The sequence below is a fragment of the Biomphalaria glabrata genome, chromosome 8, assembly GCF_947242115.1.
Source record: "Biomphalaria glabrata chromosome 8, xgBioGlab47.1, whole genome shotgun sequence".
Taxonomy (NCBI): domain Eukaryota; kingdom Metazoa; phylum Mollusca; class Gastropoda; family Planorbidae; genus Biomphalaria; species Biomphalaria glabrata.
The window spans coordinates 43,215,122-43,235,684 of NC_074718.1; the positions used below are offsets into that span (position 1 = coordinate 43,215,122).

Genomic DNA, 20,563 nt, shown 5'->3' on the forward strand with positions numbered 1-20,563 from the left:
TCCACTGAGGCGAGGGAATGAGAACCGTCCAGATCATCGTTGACCTCCGTTGGATATCATTACTTATGACATCACGTGATTGACAAACACACAAAGCTCTTTACGGTGTGGTCATTGTTTTATCTATGACACTAAACTTCTCGCTCGGGTCACTCGGGGTCAGGACGGACATCTGGTTAATCCAACCATTTGTCAAGTTCTTGGACACAACTACACGGGAGCATGGTTTCACTACGACTTAATTTCTTTCTGACCAAATCCTGGACAGATTATGGCAGAGGTTCTCACAAGAATTCAATTTACCCTAGGGTACATACCAATGCAAAAAACAACGTGTCTGAGCTTAGTTTTTCTAGATAGTTGTGGGTAGTGACTTGCATGTTAAGCGACCTCCCCCCCCCCCCCCCCAAACCATGCTAACCTCTCCCCCCTACATAACGCCGTCCACTTTTAAAACGCTAACTCAGTCACACCATACTCGTCACGCCTCGCGTTGTATTTGCATAAGGGACGTGAAAAATATTCCGAAGCTCCTCTGTTGGCCTAACACCGGTACCAGTCACAGCGAGACCTTTTTGGGGCAATGTCGAGGGCTTACAAAGTTAACCCCCAAACTGTCACTTGACAGTTTGCTGCCAACTGTATTCACTACAAACAAACCCCTACAGTCTGGCGAGGTACTTTCAAAGTAAAACAACTCTTGGCTCTCTCTCGTGTATGTTTTGTGCTTTGATAATTTTGTACTTATAGCAGCGCAACGAACTGGTCCAAAGAATGTCATGTAATTATACTCAAAAGCTGCGGTTCTCAACCTTTTATGCTCGGCGACCCCTTTCTACAATCCCCCACTCTGCCGCGACCCCCCCCCCCCAACACACACACACATACAGCAATGGAAGAGTAGACAATAACAATCCATATTTTCGATGGTCTTAGGCGACCCCTGGCAAATCGTCAATCGACTCCTAAGGGGGTCGCGACCCACAGGTCGAGAACCCCTGCTCTAAAGTCTGCGTTGCGGTATCGTGGACATCTTCAGTTAAAGGGGCTGTTTATGACCGCTCTTTTGTTTCACAATTTCTTTTAAAAAAAACTATTTTTTTGTTTCCGAGAAGTTTTAATTCCAGCGCTGAGAAGTCTAATTAAGAGTTCAGGCGAGACCATTCACTATAGAAGGCCTAAACACTGACTCGCAACGTCACAGCCTGTGGGCAGTTTAGATCAATAGCTGTATGCCACGACACAGGTCTGCACGTCGTGGCAACGAGCTACTGGTCTAGGCTCAAGGCTTAGAAGTCTAGTTTAGAGTTCAAGGCTGAGAAGTGTAGTTTAGAGTTCAAGGCTGAGAAGTCTAGTTTAGCGTTCAAGGCTGAGAAGTCTAGTTTAGCGTTCAAGGCTGAGAAGTCTAGTTTAGTGTTCAAGGCTGAGAAGTGTAGTTTAGAGTTCAAGGCTGAGAAGTCTAGTTTAGAGTTCAAGGCTGAGAAGTCTAGTTTAGCGTTCAAGGCTGAGAAGTCTAGTTTAGTGTTCAAGGCTGAGAAGTCTAGTTTAGAGTTCAAGGCTGAGAAGTCTAGTTTAGTGTTCAAGGCTGAGAAGTCTAGTTTAGAGTTCAAGGCTGAGAAGTCTAGTTTAGAGTTCAAGGCTGAGAAGTCTAGTTTAGAGTTCAAGGCTGAGAAGTCTAGTTTAGCGTTCAAGGCTGAGAAGTCTAGTTTAGAGTTCAAGGCTGAGAAGTGTAGTTTAGCGTTCAAGGCTGAGAAGTCTAGTTTAGCGTTCAAGGCTGACAAGTCTAGTTTAGCGTTCAAGGCTGAGAAGTCTAGTTTAGCGTTCAAGGCTGAGAAGTGTAGTTTAGAGTTCAAGGCTGAGAAGTGTAGTTTAGCGTTCAAGGCTGACAAGTCTAGTTTGCAAGTTTGGTATCACTAATTTACGTTATCAAAGGATTTTCATCGTACTGCACCATGTAACCAGGGGAAGTGTAGTTAAGCTGTGCAACTTAGGGGTGAAGGTCATCCATTACGTAGTAAACACGTTCTTACCGGAATGACTTTCGCAAACTTTTATAACACTGTGTGTGTGTATCGATACACTTGCTCAGACGGCTCAGCTTTTTACAACAAAAGACGGATACCTCTGCCACCCGCGAGTCGACGAGGTGCAGATGTTATCACATAGATCTAGGAACTAGTGACTTCGCTCTCGTGTAGAGCTATAAATCTTACACGAGGCTAAGTTATCTCGCTTCACTTACGTTCTCTGACCAACAGTTCTTACATTCTCTCAGGGAGTCCCAACACTGTTTCAGTTTAAATGCATTCTGCTCACACGGAGGCGCGCATGAATCTGCGTTAAATAGCATGAGAACCATTGATAAAGAGGTGTACACTCAGTAAGATACCGCAGTGCGAAAGTCTTTTGAGTCGCGTAAATAAAATAATGCATCACGTGAAACAAATAGGCAAGTTATGTAACCTACACTCCTAGAGAACGTGGGTGTGATTCTCCTAACAAGCAGTTGAAATAAACATGCACACACATTTGGAATCCGCAGATGACCTCGATAAAGCTCGAAAGTTGGCGGCGTTTTGACCTAAATTTTGACATTTTCGGCTTCGTTGAGTTTCCTTCAAAGCGGGAACTTTCCGCACTAGAACTAAAATGTGCATTATAAATAAAAATGTGGCCATCAGATTACTTTGTCTAGACCTCTGTTAGAACACAATATGGTCATAGTAGTGCACTTAACAAACTGGCTGTGGCATGTTCAACACGGCGAGGCCCTACGACTGAATCACTTTTATCTTTCATTGATATCTTCTTTTTTTTTTTTTTAAACGCATAACGCGGCGTTTTTTTTCCTGTGCATTTCTTTTTGACTGAAAGATAATTTGATTTGAAGTATCGATTGTTGAAAGGACCAACGCTAGATAAGTTGACCTAGGCGTGAGTATTAGGCTGGGGTATTAGGCTGGGGGAAAAGAACATAAATAAATATAAAAATGTTTCGAGAATAAAAAAAACAACAAAAAAAAAAAACAAGCAAAATTTTTATTTTAAAAAACTTACAAAAAAGCTTATATAAGAAAGGGAAAGAACCGTACAGTTACTGTCATATATACAGCAATACTGAAGATTTATCACCATTTTTCTATATAAAACTAACTTAATAATTAGGTAGAGATAATTAATTAACGATTTAATTTATTTTTTGATTCACGTATTGTCTTCGACAATGAATAATTGTGCAAAGTTTAAAACTTGATCCGTGAATGAGAAGTAGGAGACTTAACGTGTACAAGATTTGTACCAGACAGACAGACAGACGGAGTGAGTTGATATAAGCCTTGTAAAATGGAAGAAAACTGGCCAAAACAAAAACAACAAGAACAAGTAAAACAACAAACAAACAAACTGCTTGTTGATATAGCCTCTTAGCCATGACATTGATCTACGTGTACTAAACAACTTTAATTGCTGTATGTCCTAGTGTCAACACCTGGCAGGTAATTTATGCAAATATATTTTGTACTCGTTTTCACTATTCTTGTCAACCCACTAATTGTACAAGTGAAATCCATTTTCGCGGCTAGTTTCGGGAAAGTGGCGGTACACTGGCGGAGAAATATTTAGTACTCCAGCCATTATGGGGGAGGGAGGTTGACAGGATCATCAGTATGTCTACCATTGGTCAAAGTCACACAACGAGGCTTGGAATATCGTTCTACGAGCGTGTTAACGAGGGCTAGTTGAGCGTGGCTTAAGAGATGTCGTTTTTATGTTACCCCAGGAAGGCCTGTCCGGAATACTAAATGACCATTTCCAGGTAGTTTTGTCTTGTATGGCCAGGGACAAGATGAGCACTGGGGATAGAGAGGGATAAGATTAGTGTTCGGATCTCACCTGTCCCCAAAACAAACATCACCAACCTTGACATGCTGACGGTCCCGGCTAGATGGACACTTTGCAGAGGTCATACTCAGGTCAAACTGCTAGCAAGGGGAAAGCAGGGGAGGGGGGGGGGTGGACGCAAGGACTGTTTCAACCGTGTTGCTGCGGAAATTGATTAGAAAGAGCAGGGCAGTCATCCAGCGGTTCAAGTTGTCAGCGGATTTAGTTGTCAAGCCAGCGCCGTGGGGTGTCGATACTATCGGCGCGAAGTAAAATCAGATTATCGCGAGGAATGTCGGAACATTCGAGTGGTTTTCGGTGATACTTCTTGTGTCTTATCACTGAACTCTAGTGTTGACCATTGTCCATTTCAGTCGAACGTTGAGTATCATTCAAGTCATATCTCGCTCTCTCTCTCTCTCTCTGTCTGTCTGTCTGTCTCTCTCTCTCTCTCTCTGTCTGTCTGTCTGTCTGTCTGTCTGTCTGTCTCTCTCTCTCTCGTCCATCATTTTTTTAAATTTCCTCTTTTCTCATTTTTATCCAGGCGTTGTCTAACCTTTTAGCGTGTTTCATTGGTATTTATTTTTTTTCCATCTATATCCCTGAATAGATCACAAGGTCTGAATTACGGAGGGTTAGGGTTAGGGCCTGGCCATACAAGACAAAACTACCTGGAAATGGTCATTTAGTATTCCGGACAGACCTTCCAGGAGTAACATAAAAACGACATCTCTTAAGCCACGCTCAACTAGCCTTCGTTAACACGCTCGCAGAACGATCTACCAAGCCTCGTTATGTAGACTTTGACCAATGGAAGGCATACTGATGACCCTGTCAACCTCCCTGCCCCATCTATATCCCTGAATAGATCACAAGGTCTGAAAGGGGAACTTTACTTATTTACTTGTATCTCTTTAATTAAAACAAAAGACATTTTTGTCTTCAAACCCTCGGCCCACAAAATGTCGCTATTGTAATGGACTAACAGGGTAGTTGTTTGTCAATTATTATCTTTTTTTTTTGTAAGGAAAAAAAAGGGTGTGTGTGGCTTAATGTTAAATCAAGTCATTCTATTTTAAATTTAAAACAAATAGTTTAACTCTTTCTCTCCGTAATTATTTACCACATTCTGGTGGAATCGACGCTGGTATCGTCAGTTAGGAGAGAAGGAATTAAATATGATTTATTTTTATTAGACCAACAAGATAAAATCTCTCTATGTGTGACAAACTTCTTTTGATTTTGAACGTGAAAAACGAATCCAAATTATCTTTAAGTACTAAAGCAAGGACTCCCTTTATTTTGGCCTTGGTTTCCAGGCAGCAGTCAGTCAGAAGTAAAGGTTACATGTCACTGGTCTATCTGGTAGACACAGTGATACTTAGCGTAAACGTTTCAGCCCTCTGATTAGCCTCGTTTTTTTTGTGTGTGCTAGAATGACTAGATCTCGAGCGCGAGCGCAGGAACGTAACATGACGAGAGAAACGAGTTGATCTATTTCTTCTGACACCACTTTTTATCTGCAATACACAAATAATATAGTCGGATGATATTTGTTTAGCAAATCGAAATTTAGCGTTCCAGTAGAACCACGAATGACATTCGGGGAACACAACTCTTTGCTATTCTTTGTTTGCTAGAACGTTGCAGTTGTCTCCCTGTTAGCGTTATTTTTAGAACCGTGATTTGATTAACAAGTGAGCCAGCATATATATGTATTTAAATTTCCCTCTCTTCTGCTCTACACTGCTTTACATTACAATGGTTCTCAAAACTTTCTGCTCCCGCGTCAACTAAAATTGAACAAAGTTTTGAATATATTCTATTCATCGTTTCATCAGAGTGAGACACAGTGAATCGCATAGAAATGTTACAAATACATTTCTTAACATGAACCATTTTGTTAATGCGGTGGCGTCGCTAAGAGGAGGTGCAAGGGGGTGCAGAATGCACTAGGTGACATCCAACAGGAAAGAGGACCAAAAGGAAATTTCGTTTCAATCCCATTTTTTAAAAACTACATATACGAACAAACTTCTGGAGTTTAATAGTAACGATAGCTTTAAGTGGGAAGTTTATTGTGATTTGGGGGTGGGTTGAGTTGACACCATTAACTAGCCAATCTACTGCAATTTAACTTTCATTGGCGCCAGAAGTTCTGCGTTTTTTTCTCAAATCTGATGTTTTACCCGCTGTTCTGTTTTCATAAACATTCAGATGCCCACTGGTCAGAGAATTAGCGTCGTTACTATCTGCTAGCTAAATCTATAGTGGCGGGGGGTGCTATTTCACTTATGTGGGCATGCAAATGTTATTCCCTCCCCCCCCCCCCCGTTTTGCATGCATACCACACCTCCCCACCCCCTTACCTCTACCATATACCCATCAACTTAGCGCTCCGTCTAAACGGCTGTTTAAGTCTCCCGTCAACGTTAATCCCCGGGGCAGCGTCGCGAGTCTTGGGCCATGAGCAGAAGGCCCACCCTGAAAGGAGCCTCGGGTCAATCAAGCGAAGATCAGCTTCTTCCAGCAGGGGTCTCCAGTTTGTTCCGTGTCACTGCCCCCAAATTTGTTGCTTTTGTTTGGCTTTAAAGTCAGTTCCACTTTGCTGACACTGTGAAATCTCTTGCCTCACCCCCACCCCCACCAGCCCTCACTTCCAGCTATCCATCGGCGCTAGGCTCGATCTTTGATTTATGACTTATGTGCCTCATAAAATGACAAAATATCTCAGCTTGCCTGACCTACAACAAAAGAATAGCACTGGGAAAAAAAGGAAAACTAATTGACCTCTTGCCGAGCGGCGGAGTAATACAGTGCAAGAATTCACTGCGACTTATTGTCACCATTGTCTTCTTCCGCGTTCTAATAGTTTTGAAATTGATTTTTGTATTCCATCAAGACGGTCACAAAATTAGTTCCACTACGAGGTCTTTGTGAAAAAGTTCACCTACCTATATATCTTACTAGATATTCATTCCCACAATTCACGCCTTGGTTTCTGATAACCCTGTGTTTCAATGCTGTGAAATGAATTATTGTTAGTCTCAGCGTTGGCTTGAATGATGACTCTGGCAAGGACAGATTGTTAACTATAGTATCAGAGTTACAACTATTTAAACAAGTATAAAAGTTAAGTTCCCCTTTCAGACCTTGCGATCTATATGACAGATGATGTAAAGGTCATCTTTTTCTGTGACCGACGGTTATCGAGGGTGTCATGTGGCCAGGGCACTGACCAACCGCCTTTACTCAGCGGCGCCCTAAAAATCCCAAAATAAAAAAAAAATCCCAGTCTTCACCAGGATTCGAACCCTTAACCCGAGATTTAGAAGCCAAGCGCTTTATCACTCAGCCACCTCCCCTCCTGTACCTGATAAGGTCAGTTGAAAATTGTTCTCCTTAAATTTAGCTTCTTTCAATGTTCACATACGTAGCAGGTATCTTATCTTATAAATTACAGACGTTTCTTGAAACGAAATGATAATTACGTCTAACCCATATCCAAGTGTCAATCTAGTTGGAATGTTAATTAGAGATCTAAATTCGAATAATATGTCTTTTGTTTTCCTGACTGATTCAGGCAACCCATTCCGTGCTCAAATGACACTAGGGAAGAAGCAGCACTTGTATAAATTTGTCCCAGCGTATGGAATAAGAAATGTTATCAAGATCTCAAGGACTCAAACTCTACTTAGAGAACGGAAATAAGGTTTAGTTTCTATGAATGATCTGACGCTCGAGTGGTTCTCAAATAACTCTTCATTGTACCTATACTCATAACACTCGCGCTCTCGCAGGTTGGGTGTTTGTTATCGAAGAGAGAACTGGACACTGGACAAAACTTACACTCTTTTTGTATGTTACACCAGTGATTCTCAAACTTTTTACTTAACGGAACGCTTCGCTTAATTTTTTTTTTTAGAGAGATTAATTTATGTAGTAGCCTACTAGTTAATTATTTCAGAAGTTCGTGGAACACCTATTCAGGCCTCGCGGAACACTGGGGGTTCCACGGAACATATTTTGAGAAACACTGTGTTAAATTAAACTGTTAAATAAAATGGATAGTGTACTGGGCAATAGTAAAACTGAAAGTGCCAACTTTTTCAAAATTTTGATGTTTGCATGATACATTAAGTTTCTAAAAAATAAAATCTTAGAAATCTTTTTTTTTTTTTTAAATTATACAAGCTTCATTACAATGTTCCCTTCGGAACAATAATTTAAAATTAAGCCAACATCTATTTTGACAAAATTGAACTAAAAAGTCAAGTTATTGGTTTCACTTTGCGTACTTCCGAAAGGCCAGTCCCAGCATTCAAAGTTCATTCAAAATTAAGCCAACATCTATTTTGACAAAATTGAAGAACAAAAGTCAAGTTATTGGTTTCACTTCGCGTACTTCCGACAGGCCTGTCCCAGCATTCAAAGTTCACTATAGGAAAAGAGGAAGTATCGAGAACGGGAAATCCCTATGACGTCACATCTCTATACGAACATCTGTTTTTATAATTTTCCTAATAGATTAGTATGCTGGATACAATATCGGACACTGGATATCATTTCGGATTCTCCCAGGCGCCATCCTATGTCTATGTGTGTTCGTGTGCGCGCGCGCGTGGCGCGGGAATCGGCGGAGGAGGGGTAGGGTGGTACATTGTACTAATAACAGGAATGTCAGCAAGACGGCCAACAGTTCCAATCTTTCACCTTCTCCATTTTTGTTGAAAAGATTTCACATCGTCACTGGTTGAGCCCAATCTCGAGAAACTCGTGGTCACTTTGACCACTCCTTATTTTCTCTGCTACACTGATAATGGTCATTAATCTGAAGTGGTCAATGGCGACGTCCACCATCTTGTCCTCTCCTTGACGCTCACTGAAGTGGACCACAGTTTGTTTGTAATAAGCATTGGAAGGGGGGGAGGGAGGCGAATCGATGCCAGGCCGTGTCCGTGTTAAAAGAATTGAAAGGAACAGGTTATGCTGACCCCGCGCCAGGATACAGAGGTCAGGCAAGGTCATGCTAAGATCGATAAAGTAAAAAAAAAAATATTTCAAGATAAAGAAAAAAATGAAATAAAATCGATGATTACCTTGTCCTGGTATGAAAACTAATCTTCATCAGAGAAATGGGAAAGATGAGATGGTGTGTGTGTGTGTGTGTAATTTTGAGTAAAGGGGGGGGGATAATAAAACAGAGTTCATTAAGACAATGTAATGAGCAGAAGTCACGCCAAACGGGAGCTGATCTTCTCTATAGCATAATTTTTCGAGCACATTTCTTCGAAGATTTATATGATAAAATGTTTGCCAGAATAATACTAAGTATCTGACTGGGTGTTCTGGAGTGTGTGTGTGTGTGTGTGTTTCTATGGTGATGGCGGAAAGAAGTTAGCGATTGGTTGCGAATGATGCAACTTAGGTGGCATTGTCATCATTTGGTCTTAGCTAGGGGAGAAGACTCCATAACGTAGGCCTGAAAGATTTTGTTATTGTAGTCAGATTTTGTTAAGAAATATTATTACAAAAGTCTAGTACATGGTTAGATTTTGTTTAGAAATTTTGTTATTACTAATGTCTAGTATATGTATTTGTATCTCAAATCAACTTGATTTTGTTTATATTATTAAAAAAATTATATTTTATTATTGTTCACAAGTTGTTATTATTATTCAAGTTATTTGAAGTTTTATTAGTTAAGATATAATATGCCTGCAGCTGTTTAGTTGTCTACCAGCAGTCTGGTGCTACAAGTCAACGACCGGCAACAACACTGGGAAGTTTATTTAAGAAATAGCAAAGTTTACAGCAAATATTCACTAATTGTTATACACATTTATATATTGTGTTTCTGGTGCAATGACAGGGCAAGGTGAGCGGAAGGTTTGGTTGTGTAACTTGAATAGATTCTGATGAAATCACGAGGTGGTCTGTCGTTATTTAGGTTCATAAATACTGGTGTGGAAGTCGTGAGAAGAGAACCAGTGAGAGACGTGAGACGAAATGACGTGTGGTTTAAATGAGTTATAGATCTTGCTACAACTCACTTCGTCTGTCTGGTACAAATCTTGTACACGTTATTTCTCCCAATTCCCTTTCTCGGACCTCACAAAGCATGAGTCAAAAAAAAATTAACCAATTAATTAATTAATTATTTTTAATTCATTAATTTTGTTTGATATAGAAAAATGAAAAATAAATCTTACAGTACATTTGTTTTACTTAAAACTGTTTGAACAATAGTTGCTTATTTGATGTGCTTATCTCACTGAGATTTGAACAAGATCATTTGACTGAGCTCATCTTTTTTTTTTAACATAATATTGAAATAACACGCAAGACAAACAAGTTAACGGATCCCCCCCACAGCGCCCAGGCCGTATAATCCAATCAAGTCGTCAACAGCATCGAGAAACTGTATAGTGTTCACTGGTATATACCAATGACAATTTTTTTATTTTGTTTTTAGGAAACCTCAGAATTTGCGCTATTCAATTTAGCTTTATCATCATAGGAATCCTTGGGCCTTAGGCCTCTTTTCTTTGCCTCTTTTTTTGGGCTTTATATGCCTCTTTTATGGGCCCTCTTGCCTCTTTTATGGGCTTTTTTTTTTCTTTTTTGATTTTTTTTTTTTGATGTTAATTAAGATCTAGGTTCACAGTCAACAATAAACAAACAACCACCATTAGTGTCATGTCGGAGAACGATACCTTATTATATTGAACGCGTGCACCTTTGCGCACCATATCAACATCCCCTTTTCTTTAAAAAAAAAATACAACATTTAGGGGAGTATCATTACAAAAAATTAAAACAAAACCATAACAATATAAACAACAAAACATAACATACATATATATGCGTCAATGAATATGAAACATATCACATTTAAAAATCAACATTCGATTGTTCATTAAGACACATAGTCATTGAATCTTGTCGGTTTCTTCAGTATCGGGAAATATATATTCTTCTGTTTATCTGTTCGGGTTGATATGCACTTTGTTTCATTGTCACCTCGAATAATGTAAGCTCCCTGGTTTACTTTTGAGATTGGATTCTTCCACGTAGGGTCATTAGGTGATTGGAAATAGATTTTTAATTTTTTTTTTCTCGTAGAATTTTTTAATTGCATTTTTTTTTATTTTTTTTTTAAGGAAACCTCAGAATTTGCGCTATTCATTTTTAGCTTTATCATCACAGAAATCCTTGGGCCTTAGGCCTCTTTTCTTTGACTCTTTTTTGGGCTCTATGTGCCTCTTTTGTGGGCTTTTTTTTTTTTTTTTTTTTTTTAATGTTTGTATTTGTAAGTTATCATAATTCACAAGTATTAAATCATAAACAATTGAAAAGTTATTAACCTAAAAATATAATAGTAATAGAAATATTATTTAATATCAAAGACATACTACCTAACCATCCTAACAATTGAACCCACTAAAGACAGAAAAATGATACAAGTATCCTCTACTCCAGAACAATCAACACAATATCAGATATCCCTGACCCCCAACACCCCATTTCTGGAAAACTACCTGAGCATTGTACAGGTATATGAAAGTCAAACTAGATAATTCTCTACCCTAAAATCCATTATTTTTCTAAATGTCAATTCTAAGTGATTAGGATCAAACACCTTACTATTATGTAGACATTTGAGCCAGCTAGCCCAAACAAGATTCCTGTACTCGGAAACAATAATCAAGTTAGAGTTATATACCATTTTATTTTTTAGTTTTGGCAGCTTGTTTAAAACAATAGACAAGTTAACATTTACATAGTTGCCACAGTTTGCTTCTAATAAGTCCCTTACAGTACTTCTAACTTGAAGGAACAATTGACATTCCAATAACATATGTTTCTCAATATCAGCATTTTCAAGATGGCATAACGGGATTCAATTGTTTTAATTACAGAAGTTGTACTATTAAAATGTGTCATTGAAAAAATTATATAAATTTAGTTTTATTGTTTTTAGAAAGGTTTTCATTAATACTAATGTTACTTTAATTGTGTGAATAAAATGGAGACTGCAAATAGCTTAAAATAAATTAGAACCTTTTCAATGTCTTCAAATTAAACCCAAAAAAATACCGAGTAATATTTATACTTATTTAACGTATAGAGATAGTTAAACCCAACCAAACTGAATTATGCCCCCTTTTTAAAAATTATTTCTAAAATGTGCATCTTTGTGAATATGCAAAACTCTGTAGCGCTTAACAGCGAAACTTGTGTCCTAGATGTTCAGACTGCAAATGACAATCCATCAAATATATTATGGTCTACATTGTTTGTAAGACAAAATCGACTCTAAGTATTACTAATGAAAGCATTTTTAGTGATTTATACAATTGTAAATACGAATTTATACCGTCTTACCCTTGAAGGATTTCAATTTAGTTATCTTTCCTTAGCTTACAATAAAAATCATTTTGCTGTCAGAATTAAAATTACAATCCTAGAATTATGAAATAATTGGAAAGAGTAATTGAAGTAAACATAAAAAAAAAAAAATTGAATCAGTTCAGCCAAGTCCATTAGTCAAATTTCTCAGGTCACTAGATTATTTAGTTTTAGGTCAATATGTCATTAGTTTTAGGTCATTAGCCTTAGGTCATTGTCGTAAAAAGCTGAATTACCTGTGACTGAAAGGTTTGCTCTAGTTTTGACGTATTTAGAGCGTATCACCTGTATCGTGTGTACATTGTAGTACATCGTATGTAAAGTGTAGCGCTTACAAAGTGTAGCGCGTGTAATTTATTTAAAGTGTAGCACCTGTAAAGTATAGCAGCCATAAAGTATAGCGTCTGTATAATGTAGCGCCTGCAATTTGTAGCGCCTGCAATTTGTAGCGCCTGCAATTTATTTGAAGTGTAGCACCTGTAAAATATAGCATCTATAAAGTGTAGCGCCCAGTATAATGTAGCATCTGTGCATGTAGCACCTGTTAAGTGTAGCACCTGCAATATATGTAAATTATAGCCACATTAACTTGTGTACAGTGATTTGAAAGCTGAATGAATTGAGGTCCACCACTGACCATACGGATAGTTAGTTGAACACTTGTCGCATAGTGATAACCGTTCCCTTAGCTAACACCACAGGAACCAATGGAACTTGATACATAACAAATAGATGCTCCATCTTCACACGCCTATTGGTTGGAATCGACAGGTGGTAAAATTCAGTACCAAGTACTTACCTGTCTTGACCTAGACTTCAACCAGTGGTACTATAGTGTTTATTATCTATATATATATATATATATATGTATTTGTCTTGACATAGACTTCAGAAAACTGCAGTGATACCGTATCTCTCTATGTATATATTTGGTTACCTGTGCTGACCTACTATAGCTAGAACTAGCAGGTTATCGTGGAAACTAGTAATTATTTGTAAATGGTTTATGGAGACTTGGGTAAGGGGGTAGCATTTGTAATCTATGTACTAGCTGTTCGACTGGTTACCGTTGCATACGCGTAATATGTTTGAATGGACTTCTGAAATTTGTGCGACATTCCCTTAAAGGTGTGTGAGTTTTGATGACTCTGGATTGTTCAAGCAATGTTATTTGAAATCAAGACCAGTGGTCGAGAACAGTGGTCAATGAATACTCTAAAACGTCGACTCATCCGCCTTTTAGACTTTCTTCTTTTTACATGCGTGCTCAGTGTCCAGCGGCATGCTAATTAAATTTCCCTCCAGAGGTCACACGTTCAAAAAGAAACGGTATTTCACTGTCCTTCGTCCAAATGTAAAGAAAAATATCCTGCGCTCTGTCGATGTCGTGACGTGACAACAAGCTATTGGTCTACAATGCCAACAGGTTGCTACGTCTGAGGCCTTCTGTAACTATTGCTCTCGGCTCCATAGCCTTCTAACAGCCCGAGTCCCCTTCCCTCCCTAAGCAATTACGATCACGTTACTATCCTGTAGCTCCACCCCCACCCTTTCCAGTTCTCCCCCCAAAATGTGTCGTTTATCCTGCGAAGGAATCGATCCCGAGATCTTCCGCTGAGAAAAGTGAGACATCGATGAGAATAAATTGAATTCTCTCATTCACGGCCTATTGTGACATCGATCTGTCGTCTATCGATCTATCGAGCTATCCGTAAATCATCTTATGTTCTTCCACATGAACATCTCCTCTGTCCTAGGCAATTTTTCAGCCTCGTTTCAAAAATAAAAACTAACAAGATCGCCTCTAAATTTACTTCCGGTCTGCTGATCAGCTGTTTGACACATTTTTAAAATTGGACAGCCATTTTACATGTATTAAAAACAAATCAACACAGATCTGGTAAATTTGAATGAATACAAATCTAAAACAGCAAGGGGGAAATATTAATTAAAGCTAAACACTCTCTTTACATTCGGCTCAGATGTATATCTTACAGACTAAGTTAATAATGTCAAGGGATTGGAAAGCAATTCAAATTTGTTATTTAATGCTAGTTTAGTTCCTTATAATGACAATGTCTTCGATTCTTAAGATTAAGGATGAGTTCAGTGTTTCATATGGCTACTCAAAGCCAGTGACCATCGGCATATTTTTTTTCACACCGGACAAAGCCGGGGCTCTTTGTAATTTTATTTTTTTACGGCATTTGCGAATGTCCTATACAAGGGCTTACCTCTGGGCCTCAAATACGTGCCCCCTGTAAGCGTTATAAAAAATCGGTAATTCTGCAGGAGTTCAAGGGGCAGCCATCTTTGTTATTGTTTAGACTGTAATCTTATATCTTGGGTTTTCTCTCAGATTTGGGCTTTTGTTTGTTTTTATTTTTGTGGATAAAAAATATGCTAGATCTGGCAATCCCCCCCCCTTTTTTTTTTTTAGCATAAGGCGAAATTCTAATAGACTTACATTTACATTTAAAACAAGTTAATAGAAAAATGAGTATTAAAAAACATTAGTTAAAAACAAAAAAGATAATATTAATAACAACATATTAGATCTATACATATATATAGATCTAAATTTATACTAGATCTAGAATTTTTCTAGATCTACATTTATATCTAAATCTAAATTTAAGATCCATACATTTAGATATTATGGGTCATTTCAAAAGACATATAGATCTATAAAGGACGATAAAAATACTTAAATAGGGGTAAAAAAATCAGAATAATTCAGACTAGATCTAGACACTATTTAACAATTAAAAAGAAGACAGAACAATAAGAAACGTATTGTATTGACACCAAGTCAAAATTAAAAGAAAAAATAGCATTGCTTTGAAAACACACAAGTAATGTTAATTCTTGGTATTTTTTAAGACACTATCTTGGGATTTCTTTGGAACATAAACAATAACAAAATAGTAACAAAGATGGCTGCCCCTTGAACTCCTGCAGAATTACCAAAAAATCAACTCCGGTGCCATTTTGCTCTCTCTGGCATAGAGGAGAGTAACTGGCGGCAGACGTCCTCTGAAAGACATTTGGAGAGCTCCTTACTCATGTTTATTATAATTTACAAGCTTATTATAGAGTTAAACTACGCTAAGCTTTAATTTTAAGCCCCAGTCACCGTAAAATAGGAGACGGCCTTGAACACTGCAAGTCCACAATCAGACGATTTTTAAACACGGTTTTAAATTGTTTAGAAGGAATATCCTGGGTGTTATTGTTGGGACCTCGACAAACATGGCTGCCGTTTGATGAGACCTCCCATGATTCAACTTCCGCTCAGATATGTATGATTTAAAAGCAAACACACAGACTCACACAAGCACCCCCTGAACACATCGGCATATGTGTTAATTGCCATTATTGAATCTCGAGTGTGTGTGAACTAGTTTTGTGCGCATGTTTGAAACACAAATAGAAGGGTCGCGGTGTCGAGGTAATGGGCCCTCGCTTCAAACGCCCCAGGAACAGCGCGGGGCGAGGCTCCTGTTTGAAAAGAAAATACTAAGTAATAGAGTGTTGGAGCCGTTCTCCCTAGCCTCAATACAGTGGATGCACATCAGGTCAGGGGAAACAACTGGATGAAAACCTTTTTCTTTCTTTTTTTTTTTTCTAAAGCTGTATAACAGAGTTCCATTTGACGGGATTTTTTTTAAAGAACAATATTCTGAATTCTCGCTTATGTTAAGGGGCTATTTATCTAGAAAAAATACATTAAATAAATTATAGATAAATAAAGAAAGAAAAAAAAAGAAAAGGAAAAAAATGAACAAGATAACTTACGATTTAAAATACATTTATATGCGGCTCTATATTTTAGAACATGGAAATAGAACACTTTGCACATTGGGAGTCTTTAGCGGAACACTACTTATTTATTAAAGAGATTAATACACGCGGCGGCCTATTAGTTAATTATTCTAGTAGTCCGTGGAACACCTATTCAGGCCTCAAGGAACACTGGAGTTCCGTGGAACACAGTTTGGGAAACAATGCTGTTCAATTTTTAGATCACCGACTAATTCTTTAGAGCTAGGGAAGTGTATTTTCAATAGTGATACACATTAGTAAAAAAAATAAAAAATCAACCCGTTTTGTTTATTCAGACTAGTATCCAATGAGTTATAAATAAAAGCAGGAAAAGGTCTCAGTAGTTCGCTAGGCTTTATTTTGAAAAAACAACATCTGTGTATATATTATATAAATATATCTTCAATGTATTGTGCCTTTAATTAGATAGAGGCTTATGATATACAGATGTCTTGTTTATACAGCATCTGTAAAATTATATTGTCTAGCTTATACCGCATCTGTAAAATTATATTGTAACGATTATAAAGGGAACAATTGTATTTAAAAATCAATAATGCATAAAAGAAACACGTGGTATTGTCATGTGGCATTCAGAGAGATGTAAAAGGAGAGTCTTTGTAAAAGAAAGTTTGACATTAGATCGCTGAATGAATGCTGGGAACGTTTTAAATGAGTTTAAAAAAAAAAAACAACAGAAAACTTTGCCCGTGGATATAATGTGAATACTTGCTTTGAGCGAGCCTCGATCTTGGAACAGGAAGTGACACGGTGATTGTATCGACGTTGTCATGGTGACGTGTAGATATAACTTGATTATAACGGGTTGGATAATGTCGCCCTTCTCTACGGGCCCCGTGTGGCCCTTTATTGAATGCATAAACACGCATCAATTGTCGGAAGAGGGAAAAAATAAATTTGCAATAATATAATGCAGTTTTGAAATGTTTAAAGATCACGGGGGGATGTGTGAGGGGTAGACAAAGGGGGGGGGGGTCTAGTGACAGTCCTTCAGCTGAGATGTGCTGACCATGGTCATACTTCGTGCTTTCAAACATATTGTGATAGTAAGTGTATGTGTTTTGCGTGGCTGGTAGTGCACTGTGTGTGTGCCTGTGTATGAAATGACCAGTTGACCTTCATTGTACATGGTTGAGTGAACAGCAAAGAAGTGTAAGTCAGGAATGTGTATAAAAGTTAGAGCAGATTCATAACAAGATGTAAAGAAGACTAATAATAAAATCACTATGTCCATTGAGACTCTTGTTGTTTTAGTGTGACTAGTACACATATCTTGTTGCCTAGGTTTTTGTCCGAAGCGCTCCTAAAGGAAACCCCGCTATTGTGTTTGTGACCTGTGTCAATTTCTCCGTCCGTTCTTGCCATTATCTTGAGGTGTCCAAAAAGAAAAAAAAAATCAGATTTCATTCTGTTACTTTTACTTCTTTACTCTGCTTCTTTTATTCTTTCAAACAATTCATTCGTGACCTATTTATTTCGAGTTTGAGTTCATGCAAACTTCTTTCTTGAACTTATTTGAAAACGTTATGCAAGAAAGATGATGAAATACTTATAATCCATCTACAGCATTGCCACAACAAACTGACAATGCTGACATAATTCAGAAGACAATAATATCTATTGTAACGAGAGATCTAGTTTGTTTGTTTGTTTGTTTTATTGGGGGGACTGACAAAATAGAATTATGTGGAACAAAATATTTTGTCTTCTAAATGAATGTAGAATATTTTTTTTAAGGTAAACGAAAAGGAGAAACGGGGATCAATGGTTTGCCCTCTACTGGGAGGCTTCATGCCTCTCTTCCTTCTCTTCCTTTGTTTATCTATTTCACTCTTTCTTAACGTCTCTCTCTCTCTTCTTCTCTCGTTATATTTATCTCCTCTCTATCTCTTTATATCGCTCACTCTCTCTGTTTCTTAACACCAAGCTCTCTCTTGGCATCACTCTCTTTTTCCTTCTCTCTCTCTCTTTATCTCCTCTTTCCCTCTATCTCTTTATCTTTATCACCCCCCTCTCTCTGTTTCTTAACATCAAGCTCTCCTCTTTCTCTTTCTCTCTCTCTTTCCTTCTTTTTCTCCCCCTTTCTCGCTCTCTCCAACTCTCTATTTAACATTAAACTGTCTCTCTCTCTCTCTCTCCCCTCTATCTCTTTCTTTCTCTCCCCCTCTCTCTCTTTCTCTTTCAATCTCTTTCTCTCTCTTCATTTCTCCCTCTCTATTTCTCTCTCTATCTCTCTCTCCCTCTCTCTTTCTTTCTATCTCTCTCTCTCTCTCTCTCCCTCTGTATCTGTGTTTGTGCATGTGAAATAAAACAGATAATACATGGACGAGGTCGCGATCCCGAGCCTGCAGAGGTGCACTGGCACTCCCCAGAAACACAAGGCACATCTATGTTCTTATGACGTGGATTGAGCTCTGCAGCATATTTTCCAATTCTATTATCAATGTTGTTTGAAGGGTGCGCCTACATGTCACTGAGGTCAGCGACTCTCAACGTGTGCTCCACTTGCGCAACTTTTATTGTATATAACTTTGGCATTAATGACCTTTGGCACATAAGCATGTGATCGATTTATTTATATATATATATATATATATATATATATATATATATATATATATATATATATATATAGAGAGAGAGAGAGAGAGAGAGAGAGAGAACCATTTGATTTCAATGGGGATTCACGCATTAAATCTCTTTTAAAGATCGATAATTCGTCTGATTTACTTTTCTGTCTCATCGAATCACAAGTTGAACTACTACATCTAGTTGGCCTACTAATAGAGGCGAACTCATTCACGATTCTTCCAAATGATTGAATTTCAGTAAGAACACTTCATTTCTGACACCACTTTTTAACCATTATAAATACTGGTTAATTAATTATGATATAATTATACACGACTACTCTCAATAAAATACATAACTTCCAGACAACTAACTATTACAAACTGGACCTATACGGTCTTCTGCTTTTTCTATCCCATAATTTCTATTCCACGAGTACATCTTGTAGTCAAAAATGTCCCTATATTGCACACCAACATAAGATTATGTTATAATTTATCAAACTTTCGCATATTTAATGGATGTCAATATTTTACTAAATACTCATTATGGGATGTCTCAACAAAAATATAGATCTACCTTCTAACTTAATTGAAACAAAGATACAAGTAATTTCATATTTAAACTATTGACTCTTGTGAACTGCACTACCCCTTACCGTTATTCTGAGGTCAACACACTATTCATCTTTAGAGTGAACTTGTTATTAGATTGATGCACTAAATTCTTAAACCCTTTTTTTGTGTGTTAAATTTTCTGTTTCACGCTACCTGCCTACACCTGATCATACCTGCGCATACATATTCGAATACCTTTAAATACCTAGTTCCTCGTTTCCAACCGTTTTTAATTTCTTGTCTTTTAAATCCCAAACATCTGTTCTCCTCTATTGTAAACAATAACACCACTGCCTTCTCTTTTCCTTTCACGCAAGGCGTTACTGAGCGGGGTACGGGGTGCATTCTTTAGTGCCCGCTCGTTATTGGGGCCCGTGAAGCGAGACGTCCCCGCAGTCAGCGAGCGAGCAGTCAAGTGTGAGAAATGAGTTTGAAGTTGTGTGTGTACGTGGTTGTCTTTTATGTTTCGGATCAGCTTGCTTCCCCCTGCCATCTCTAGCAACTTGTTGCTCTTTGAATGACGCTTAAATAAGCTAGAAAGTTAGCCAGTTTAGCGGCCAAAGTAGCACTAAAAATTTTCCGACCTGTCATTGTGAAAAACTGTCCAGCCGGTGACTGGAACCATTCAGCTGAGTTTATTACACTGAAACTTTGTCTTTCAACGAGGCACGCGTCCATGACCTTAGCACCAACTTTCGCTATTTCCCTTGTCCTTCTTTTTTTTGTAAGAAACAAATCTACTCATTAAAAAAAACGGCAAAAACTTAAAAAAGGGGGGGGGATCTATAGGGGCAGATGATTTTAAGGTCATCTGTTTCTGTGGCCAACGGTTAACGAGGGTGTCACGTGGCCAGCACAACGAACGAGACATCAGGGATCTATATGCATAAAGTGAGAAGCTTTGCAGAGGTAGTAGTGTGTGTCCTGGATTTAATTCCGTGCCTTATCTTACCTTGGTTGATCTTATTAGAATACATAGGCTAGTGACATCTTGTCCATTCAAGTGCTGCTTGGATCTCTTGTAAACCTCGAGCTGGTGGCGAGGGGGGGGGGGGACGGAGAAAGTGACTGTTGTGAAGAAAAAAGGAGACAATCTCTTGCAGTAGCATTGTGATCACGTGATCAGCCTTTGACCTTGGCCTATTATCCGTTTCCGGGTCTGGATTTTTGTAATCATTCTTTAATCAATTTTGTTTTGGTTCTGTTCAAACTGTATGCTGTTTAAATCTTAGATCTAT

General features: G+C 38.1%; 1 protein-coding gene across 7 annotated transcripts in view; it reads left to right on the forward strand.

Annotated features, from left to right (window-relative positions):
- Positions 1 to 20,563, forward strand: part of LOC106058422 (protocadherin Fat 1-like) — a 223,817-nt gene that overhangs the window by 85,719 nt on the left and 117,535 nt on the right. The window lies entirely within an intron of this gene.